The sequence below is a fragment of the Euphorbia lathyris genome, chromosome 9 (genome assembly GCF_963576675.1).
Source record: "Euphorbia lathyris chromosome 9, ddEupLath1.1, whole genome shotgun sequence".
In the NCBI taxonomy this organism is placed as follows: Eukaryota; Viridiplantae; Streptophyta; class Magnoliopsida; order Malpighiales; family Euphorbiaceae; genus Euphorbia; species Euphorbia lathyris.
Genome location: NC_088918.1, coordinates 26509077 through 26518379, shown reverse-complemented (window position 1 = coordinate 26518379; position 9303 = coordinate 26509077). Strand labels below are relative to the sequence as shown.

General features: G+C 38.4%; 1 long non-coding RNA gene across 2 annotated transcripts; it reads left to right on the top strand.

Moving 5' to 3' along the window:
* Window positions 1-4162: 4162 nt before the first annotated feature.
* On the top strand, window positions 4163-9037 carry LOC136207151 (uncharacterized). Of its 2 annotated transcripts, none has more exons than XR_010676599.1 (3): window positions 4163-4284; window positions 4841-4916; window positions 8360-9037. It is a non-coding gene; the product is annotated as an uncharacterized lncRNA (long non-coding RNA). The 2 variants fall into 2 exon arrangements; XR_010676598.1 differs by having other exon boundaries at window positions 8334-9037.
* The last annotated feature ends 266 nt before the right edge of the window (window positions 9038-9303 follow it).

The following is a 9303-nucleotide window of genomic DNA, read 5'->3' as shown; positions in this document are numbered from 1 at the left end:
GAGGTGGTGGATCGATCCAGACAGATGGAGATGTTTGATGATCAGCGTAGGGCTCGTGATCAGAACAAACGTGCTCGATATGACAACCAGAGTGGTCAACATAGTAAGGGAAGTAACTATTCAGTATCTCATGGGTCTCGTTCCTTACCTGGTCAAGGAGGGCAATACTCCAAGAATAATCAGAGACATGGTTAGAGAGCTCAGTCCACTGGTACTCAGAATAGTCAAAGTTCCTCTAGATCATCATTCCCTACTTGTCAGCTTTGCGGTAAATTCCATGGTAACTCTCCATGCCATCGAGCAATTGGGGCTTGTTTTGGTTGTGGTCAGGTGGGACATAGAAGAAAGGATTGCCCGAGCAGTAACACAACACTAGTTGTGAGTCAGGATACATATCCTACTCCTTTTATCGGTACTCAGCCATCTTCTCAGTATGGTGGTAGAGGCCAGAGGTCAGGAGGTCGAGGTCAGGGTGGTCGAGGTCCCAATTCAGCTCCCAATCATGCAACAGCAGGTCGAGGTCAGTCTAGAGCCTTTGCTCTGACACATCAGGATGCTCAGGCATCTAATACAGTGGTGACAGGTACCATTTCTGTATGTTCATTTGATGCTAGAGTTTTGATTGATCCTGGTGCTACACATTCCTTTCTTTCCCCTTGTTTTTCTATGAAATTTGGTGTACCACCCACTATGTTAGATTGTCCTTTGTCTGTGGCAACACCTTTAGGAGATGTCATTGACATAAATCTAACTTTTAAGAATTGCTTAGTAAAAGTAGGGGAAAGGGAACTCTTAGCTGATCTGGTATTACTTGAAATGTTAGATTTTGATGTGCTTTTGGGAATGGATTGGTTAGCCTCATATCATGCCTCTTTAAACTGTTATAGCAAGTTAGTAACCTTCAAAATTCCTGGGGAGATAGAATTTCAATTTCAAGGAGATCGTAGCATGGCTCCTCATAGGCTTATTTCTGCTATTACTGCAAGAAGATTGTTGTATAAGAACTGTGAAGGGTTTCTAGCTTATGTTAAGGATACTCAAGCAAAGGGTGTCGAGTTGGAGAATGTTGATGTGGTAAATGAGTTTGCTGATGTCTTTCCTGAAGATTTGGCAGGTTTGCCACCTGAAAGAGTAATCGATTTCTGTGTTGACTTAGCACCCGAAACAAGACCCATATCTATGCCTCTTTACCGAATGGCTCCTGCTGAACTAAAGGAGTTGAAGGAACAACTGCAAGACTTGCTTGACAAGGGGTTCATCCGTCCTAGTGTCTCTCCTTGGGGTGCTCCTGTGTTTTTTGTGAAGAAGAAGGATGGATCAATGAGATTGTGCATTGATTATCGACAATTGAACAAGGTCACAATACGTAACAAATACCCTCTTCCTCGAATTGATGATCTATTTGATCAGCTCCAGGGTGCAAAGTACTTTTCTAAGATCGATCTGAGGTCCGGATATCATCAGTTGAGGGTTAAAAATGTTAACATACCTAAGACAGCTTTCAGGACTAGGTATGGTCACTATGAATTTCTGGTGATGCCTTTTGGTCTCACTAATGCTCCTGCAGCTTTTATGGATCTAATGAATAGGGTGTTTAAGCCCTTCCTTGATCGTTTTGTGATAGTGTTCATAGATGACATTCTTGTGTATTCTAAAAGTAAAGAAGAACATGAGCAGCATCTGAGGCTTGTTCTTCAGACCCTAAGAGAGAACCAGTTGTATGCCAAGTTCTCAAAATGTGAATTCTGGTTGGATAGTGTCGCATTCTTAGGGCACGTAGTATCCAAAGATGGGGTGAGTGTTGATCAGAAGAAGGTTGATGATGTTCTTCATTGGCCAAGGCCTAGTTCAGTGTCGGAGATTCGAAGTTTTCTTGGGTTAGCGGGTTACTATCGACGTTTTGTGCAAGACTTTTCTCAAATAGCTTCTCCTTTAACCAAGTTAACCCAGAAGAATGTGAAGTTTCAGTGGTCAGAAGCATGTGAGAAGAGTTTTGAAGAATTGAAAGTTCGTTTGACTTCAGCACCAGTGTTAGCCCTTCCATTTGGATCGAGGGGCTATACAGTATTTTGTGATGCTTCAAGGGTTGGTCTGGGTTGTGTATTGATGCAACATGGTCATGTGATTGCGTATGCTTCTCGCCAATTAAAGCAACATGAACAGAATTATCCAACTCATGATTTGGAAATGGCAGCTGTGATCTTTGCCGTGAAGATATGGAGACATTACTTGTATGGGGAGACATGTGAGATTTTCACTAACCATACAAGTCTTAAATACATCTTTGATCAGCGTGATTTGAATTTGAGGCAGAGAAGATGGGTGGAGTTTCTCAAGGATTATGATTGCACAATTCAGTACCATCCAGGGAAAGCAAACGTTGTAGCAGATGCTTTAAGTAGGAAATCTCTAGGAAGCTTAGCTCATCTTTCCGTAGTGAGGAGACCTTTGATTGGTGATATCCATGAATTGATTGATCAAGGAGTAGAATTTGAGGCAACATCTGAAGCATTGGTAGCTCATTTTCGTGTTAGACCTATTCTATTAGATAGAATCAAGGCATCCCAACAAGAAGGTCCTCAATTGTGTAAAGTTAGGGATGGTGTTTGTCAGGGTAAAGTTCAAGACTTCGAGATCGGTGACGATGGAGTTCTTCATTATGGGACTAGACTGTGTGTTCCTAATGTTGATGATTTAAAAAGAGAAATTTTGGAGGAAGCACATTGTTCAGCTTATACAGTTCATCCTGGTTCCACTAAGATGTATAGAGATTTAAGGGAGTTATACTAGTGGAGCGGAATAAAGAGAGATGTTGCAGACTTTGTTGCTAAATGCCTTACTTGTCAGCAAGTCAAGGCAGAACATCAGAGACCGTCTGGGTTGCTCCAACCATTACCCATTCCTGAGTGGAAGTGGGAGAATATTGCTATGGACTTTGTGGTAGGATTGCCTCGTACTAGGGGAGGGTACGATTCCATTTGGGTGATAGTCGACCGTTTAACTAAGTCTGCTCATTTTCTTCATGTGAAGATAACTTATGATTTCTCTAAGCTTGCTCAGTTATACATTGACGAGATTGTTAGACTTCATGGAGTCCCAGTCTCTATTGTGTCGGATCGTGGTGCGCAATTCACTTCTCGGTTCTGGAAGAAATTTCAAGAAGCGCTAGGTACAAGACTTCAGTTTAGCACCGCGTTTCATCCTCAGACCGATGGTCAGTCAGAGAGGACTATTCAGACTTTAGAGGATATGCTTCGAGCTTGTATTTTTGATTTTGGTCAAAATTGGGATCATCATTTACCTTTGGTAGAGTTTGCCTATAACAACAGCTATCAAGCTAGCATCGAGATGGCACCTTATGAAGCTTTGTATGGTCGTAAGTGTCGGTCGCCGATTTGTTGGGATGAGGTTGGAGAAAGGAGACTCACTAGACCTGAGTTGATACAGTTGACTTCAGATAAAGTTCGTGTTATTCGTGATAGAATCTTAACAGCTCAGAGTAGGCAAAAGAGTTATGTTGATCTGAGGCGCAAGAATGTGGAATTTCAGGTCGGTGATCATGTGTTTCTGAAGGTCTCTACGATGAAAGGAATCATGCGGTTTGGCAAGAAAGGAAAATTGAGTCCGCGTTATGTTGGTCCGTCTGAGATTCTTGAAAGGATTGGTGCTGTTGCATATCGGTTAGCTCTTCCACCCGATTTCTCTAAGGTTCATCCCGTATTCCATATATCGATGCTTAGGAAGTATATTTCAGATAATTCTCATGTCTTACAACCTCAAACTATACAAGTTAGAGATTATTTGTCATATGACGAGCAACCAATAAAGATCTTAGATAGCCAAGTCCGCAAGCTGCGATCCAAAGAAGTTCCTTTAGTCAAAGTTCTTTGTCGTAATCACTCTTGTAGTGAAGCCACTTGGGAGACTGAATCTGAGATGAGAGTTAGATACCCTCACCTATTCGATATGCCAGGTTAGTGTCTTTGTAAATTAAATTCGGGGACCGAATTTCTTTTAGGGGGGAAGAATATAATGACCCTGAATTTTATAATTTATTTTTTTATCACTATTATTTCATAAAAAGTTCTCAGTTTTATTGGTATTTATCTTATTTTAAATCAGTTTTCCTAAAACTACCCACTCTTCACTCAATAAACCCTAAAAGATAAAATAAAAAGTCTTCTTGTCCTTTTTGTTCAAACAGTCGTCGTCTCGTTTTTTTTCTTTCCTCTGTCTGCTGGGTTCCTCTTGTGGGTCTTTTTGAGAAAAGCTCTCAATCTCCAGGTTAACCTCTAAATTCTATCTACTCAGTTTTTCTTTTTAACTAGCTGTAATTAGGACTCTATTGATTTCAAGGCTGTCTTTTCAATTAGCTTTCTCAGAACTTGCACAGCTATGGCGGAAGTGCTTTTCTTATTTTAATGTTCTTTTCTAGGCTAAGTTTATTTATTATTTAACCTCAATCTCTTCTCTTCAAGGATTATATATATATATATATATATATATAAAAGAGATTTTGTCCTTTGCATGGTATTGGGTTTTGCGAAAATTCACTTTCTGAAACCAAGTGAAAGACTTTAGTGTACATATACTTTAATATATAATTCATAAAGTGATGCCATAAATTGATATGGAATTAGTTGATTCTCAATTTCATGTTTTAACTTTTAAACCATTAGTCATAAATTAATTATGGATAGTGTTATATTTTCTTTTCTTTTACCTGGTCTTCTTTAATTAGCAACCCATATTTGGAACTCAACCTTCCTTCCTTTGATCGTTACCTTTAATTCAAATCGGTTTAGAATAATTTATTCAGTTCCCATCATTCTTGATTTAGGAACTTTAGAATTTCCAACGGACGTTTAACTGACATGCCATCGTGATCTCACACCAAACACTCTTTCGTATTTCAGGTGAGTGGTAATTATAGTACATGACGCTATTTGGTTGAATTATCAGACTTGAAACATGAAACGGTTTATCAAAAATTGGCATTTAAATATTTATTTTGTTTTATAAAATCGTATATCTTGAACTTTATGTTTACTAAATATCCTTAGTGTTATAGAGCGTATATTCTAGGAACAAGCCTTTATAGTTGATTTGTTTTATTATCAGTTTCAAGGAAGTTATTAAAATTTGATTTGATATGATTTGTACTTTCTGATACACGATTCATCGCAGTTATTACTTTTATTTTAGAAATCCGATAATTTGTTCAATCAGTTATGATTTTCTGATTTATATATGTATACTATATATTTTCAAACTGGTACAAGTGCTCAGTATATCTGTATCTGTTATCTGGCCTCTCACCGATCTTCATAACATTAGGATTTTGCATTTGTCTTCGAGTCATGATGTCAGTTGTCAGCTTTGTCGTCAGTTGTGTCAACATTAGAATCATGCATAAAATCGGTGAAGGCAATTATCTGTTATCTGTATCTGTTATTAGTAGCGCGCTTACCATTTATCTGGCCCTAGTGGTGTGCAGTATCACCACTCTGTTACACTGTACCATGTGTTTTGAAGCTTTTGCCTTATTTTCTGATTATTCTAATTTTTCATATTTTGAAAGGCTTTAGTATTATGTTTGATAATTGATTACCAGTATTTGAATTGATTATATTATTTTGATCCCTTTGGTTTAACTGATTTTGAAATATTATATTTTGAACTATATTTGTCATAATTTAAAAGTATCAGCCTGCCTGCCTGTTCCTTTTCTGTTGTGTGCTATAGCTACTGCTCACTGAGGTTTTCGCTCGTATAGACGAAAATCTCATACCACGTTGAATATTTCTTTTTCAGATTAAGGTCCTCGTTCGTGAGGTAACCCTTGGATTGATCTTGAAGGAGAATGCTTAATGATTTAGCTTTATATTATTTTTGGAGACTTTTGATTATTGAGATTTGACTCGAATAGATAAGTTCCTTTAAGGTTTATGATGTAATTGAGATGACTTTGATATCCTGTTAGTAAATTTTGGATTTTCTATTAGTTCAGAATTAAGGCTAGCATAGATTAAAGTTAATTTAATTTATGTGCCGGTCATGGCCTGGATTGGGTCGTGACATTCTTCATCTTTCTAGTGAACATGGCTATTTCCTCATCATCAGTTGACTCAGCTTCTGTGGAGTCAGCTTTCATTACTAGAGATTTTTGTTTCTTATCCTCAGACTTTTCTTTTGCCTCAAAAATTTTCATAGAGATCTCATGGGTCAGTAGGGATCCGATTAGCTCATCATATTTGTAGGTAGTCAAGTCCTGAGCTTCTTCTACAGCTGTTTTCTTTGCTTGCCAACTCTTAGGTAAACTTCTCAAGATCTTCTTCACTTGTTCCTCTTCAGTGAAGTTCTTTCCAAGTCTTTTGAGCTCATTTATGATGTTGGTGAATCTTGAGTTCATTTCTGAGATGTCTTCGTTTTCGTTCATCTCGAACAGCTCGTAGAGTCTCATATGCTGATTGACTTTGGACTCCTTAACCTTACTGGTACCTTCATAGGTCACTTCAATCTTTTTCCAAATCTCCTGTGATGACTCACAACCTGAAATCTTATTGTATTCTGCAGCATCTAGAGCACAGTGAAGCTTATTTATAGCCGAAGCATTATTTTGTAATTTTCTGAGGTCATCCTCTGTCCACTCAGCTTCGCTCTTAACAATTTTCTCATTGTTAACAGTTTTATATGGCACATGTGGACCTTGAACAATTGCAAGCCATGCACTCATGTTTGTGGCTTGAATAAAGTCTTTCATCCTATTCTTCCAGAATGTATAATTAGATCCAAAGAATAGGGGAGGTCTAGTGATTGACAATCCCTCAGGGAGTATCTGTGTTGTTTGGTTCCCTGGAAGAAAACGAGTGTTGTTCTCACCCATTTATGGGATCCGCTCAAGATAGTTATATCTTTGAGTAGTGAGCTTAGGCTCTGATACCACTTGTTGGTCCCGTGTGATTAGTTCCAAGGGGGGTTAGGAACTAATATAGCTTTTTCGCTTAATTGTATGCTGACTTAGTTATTTTGCGAGTTTGTCAACTCAGCTTTTGGTCAGCTTGGCCAGATATGCTATAAGACAGCTTTGGCCGGATATTGACTAAAGATGTTTTATTTATAAGTTAGATATTGACACTCTTTGGAGGTCAGCTTCTAACTTAGCACTTGAAATTACTCAGAGTCAACTTTAAACAATTTTATATGCTGAGTAAACTTCACATATAACACATGCACATATATATATTGAGAGAGAGTTTAGAGATTACTCAGTATCACTTATCCTGGTTCGGCCTCTCTGCCTACGTCCAGTCCCCAGAGTCCTCCGGGCTTTTAGAATCCAATACTGAGCTCTTTAAAGGTAGAGCACAAACCAATTACAAGGCAGTTGAATATGCAAGAGTACTTTCCTCTATTCGTCTACTCAACTCCTACTAAGTGCTACAGCCCAACACCTAGATTTCTCTACCACTGAATGTTTACAACCAAACACTCAGCACTACACTCTCAATTTTACAATTGATAAACACTTGTTCCTTTTCAAATAAAGAACACTTTAGAAGATTACAAGTAATCACTCTAGCATTTACACAAGGAATAGAAGATGGGTGTAAGATCTCTTTTTGTATCTAAGTGCTTTTATATCTTTTCTCTCTTGTATTTTTCTTCTTGTAATTCCGCAATGATCCAAGAAGTTTGATTGTCCTTAAATAGGGAAAATCTGTGATGGATCATTTTGAAATGATGTAGCCGTTGATGTTAAAGTGGCTCTTTTAGGGGACACATTCTGGTCAGCTTCAGACTGTTCCGGCCATTCCCTTTCTCTGCATTTCTTCAGACGTCAGGCTTGTCTTCTTGCGTCTGGCTTGTCTTTTTGTGCCAGTTGTCCTTTACCAATAATCCATTGACCCATACATCTCGGAATGTGTCTTATGTGTATTTCCAAGGATTCAATTATTGGTGCAGAGGGGCGGTAATCATTGTCTTTTAGCAAACAACTTTTTCATGCTGTCCTGAAGAATCACTCAGCTTCTACTGCGTAAATCATTGTTATCGGCAATTTCCAAGCTGAGTATATTTTAAGTCAGCTCATCTTCGTGAGACAGTTGTTGTGGGCGTGTATGTCTTTGTCTTTTGGTGCTAAGTTTTATTCCACTCAGCTTGACACTTTAGGCTTCTATGCTGACCTCTTCCTGTCTTACTTTTTATATTTATCTTTATTTATATTTATACTCAACATTAAACAAACGGATTAGTACAATTAAAATAAAGCACTTAAATTTAATTGTCTCTTAATCATGGATGATTTTGTCAAATCAAAATCTTGTGGAAAGGTGTTACAATAGCAACGACCCTGCAGAGCCACCCAAGGAGGAAGAGGACCGAGGCAACCAGCAGAACACGTGGAGCGTGTCTTCCAGCACGCGAGGCATGAAGAGGTCGAAATCTGGAGGAAATTCCAGGAGGTCACCTATGCGGGGCGTGCTGCCTTGTGCGCGGGGCGTGAATTGGTCTCTTGAAGCAAACAAGTTCCAGGAGGTCAAGGACGCGGGGTGTGCCATACAGAACGCGGGGCGTGAAGATCCCCAGCCAGCGTCTCCAAGATCAGAAGCTCACTCACGCGGGGCGTAAGAAAGATCACACGGAGCGTGCCTGGGCCGAGGAATACTTCCTCCCCAAGTTCCTGCTGCTAGGAACAACCTATGTCACCTTTTATCTACTGTTTTGCCATCAACCCTTATTTATTGAACTGCCACTCATCTTTACTACCCCTATTTTACCCTTATTAGTTAGGTAATGTTGGAAACCCTAGTTAAGAGTTTTTAGTCTTTTCCCTCTGAATTAGAAGGAGTATAAAGTCTCCTTATTTTGTAATGTTTAAAAAACTTTTGATGAATTAAAACTATAGCCTCCATTAGAGCTTTGGATTTCTATCATTAGGTTCATTTAACCTTCTAGTTTAGCTAGAGAAGATTTGTATTCTTTGTGAGTTTAAGATTAAAACTCTCAACCCGACTTCAATCTATATCATGTAACATGGACCACCACATATTATAAGAGGTCCTACTATTTTAATTATTATATGGGGTCATAATACACATGTCCAAATGTGAATTGGAAGTCCTCCGAGTGACATAGAAGACCCGGTGCTTACTATAAAAACTCCTTAAATACATATATGGTCAGAGTATATATCATTATGTTCACACAAAAATAAAATAAAAAAACTTTCATATTTAACAACAATTTATTTACTTACAAAAATAAGTCAACCAAAAATACCATAGGAAAAAATATAAAGAA